The sequence below is a fragment of the Oncorhynchus gorbuscha genome, unplaced genomic scaffold, assembly GCF_021184085.1.
Source record: "Oncorhynchus gorbuscha isolate QuinsamMale2020 ecotype Even-year unplaced genomic scaffold, OgorEven_v1.0 Un_scaffold_10261, whole genome shotgun sequence".
NCBI lineage: Eukaryota > Metazoa > Chordata > Actinopteri > Salmoniformes > Salmonidae > Oncorhynchus > Oncorhynchus gorbuscha.
The window spans coordinates 7,501-8,774 of NW_025753057.1; the positions used below are offsets into that span (position 1 = coordinate 7,501).

The following is a 1,274-nucleotide window of genomic DNA, read 5'->3' on the forward strand; positions in this document are numbered from 1 at the left end:
CGTTGTGTTCACTAAGAGGCAGACTGACATCATACTCCTCACAGATCAGTCCCTTCTCTGCTATGGCCAGACGCACCTAGACAGGACAGTCACAGCACAGTTACATCTAGGAACACCTAGACAGGACAGTCACAGCACAGTTACATCTAGGAACACCTAGACAGGACAGTCACAGCACAGATACATCTAGACGCTCCTAGACAGGACAGTCACATTAGTTACATCTAGGAACACCTAGACAGAACAGTCACAGCACAGTTACATCTAGGAACACCTAGACAGGACAGTCACAGCACAGTTACATCTAGGAACACCTAGACAGGACAGTCACAGCACAGTTACATCTAGGAACACCTATACAGGACAGTCACAGCACAGATACATCTAGACGCTCCTAGACAGGACAGTCACAGCACAGTTACATCTAGGAACACCTAGACAGGACAGTCACAGCACAGTTACATCTAGGAACACCTAGACAGGACAGTCACAGCACAGATACATCTAGACCAGGGGTGTCAAACATGCGGGCCGGAACCGGCCCCCAAGGAGGTTCGATCAGGCCCGCAGGATAATTTGAAAGTGGAAAAAATGCATAAAAGACATGGAATTAATATTTTTAATTCGCTGCAATTCATGGATTATCCGCTAAGGGGCGCACTCTTTCCATCAGAGTAGAAGACAAGCCGCATCACTGAGACAGACTGAAAACAGCAGACGGTATCAATGCGCCATCTGCTGCTTGTTACGACGTTGTTAATACCTTGGTCTCTACCTCTCCGCTACACCCTCATTAGCCAAAATGTCGTTATCCAAACGGAGAAAAGTAGATAAGGAGTGTAGAATTTTCAAAGAAAAATGGACCACGTCCTATTTATTTACAGAGATGCACGGAAAACCTTTGTGCTTGGTGTGTTTGCAACAAGTTTCGGTATTGAAGGAATATAATATTCGACGCCACTACGAGACTCATCACAGCGAAAAATATGCCGGCTTGCAAGGACAACTGAGAAGAGATACGATTAACGAATTGCTGGCGGGTCTGAGGAAACAGCAGTCAACTTTCATCCAGAGCCGAGAAGTCAGTGAAGCAGCGGTAAAAGCCAGCTACCTAATTGCTAGCCTTTGTACAATCAGTGGGATCAGTTGCAATGCATATTTGTGAATGATAAAAGTAAATTGCACATTTGTCTAAGGAAATATGAGGTGTTTCATGAAATGTTTTGTAAAAGGATAGTTCATTAAATTTCAATATTTTCCTAATGTTCTTGTGC

The 1,274-nt window shown here is 44.3% G+C and overlaps 1 pseudogene; it reads right to left on the bottom strand.

Moving 5' to 3' along the window:
• Window positions 1-76, bottom strand: part of LOC124030258 — a 4,844-nt pseudogene extending 4,768 nt beyond the window's left edge.
• Window positions 77-1,274: the final 1,198 nt, after the last annotated feature.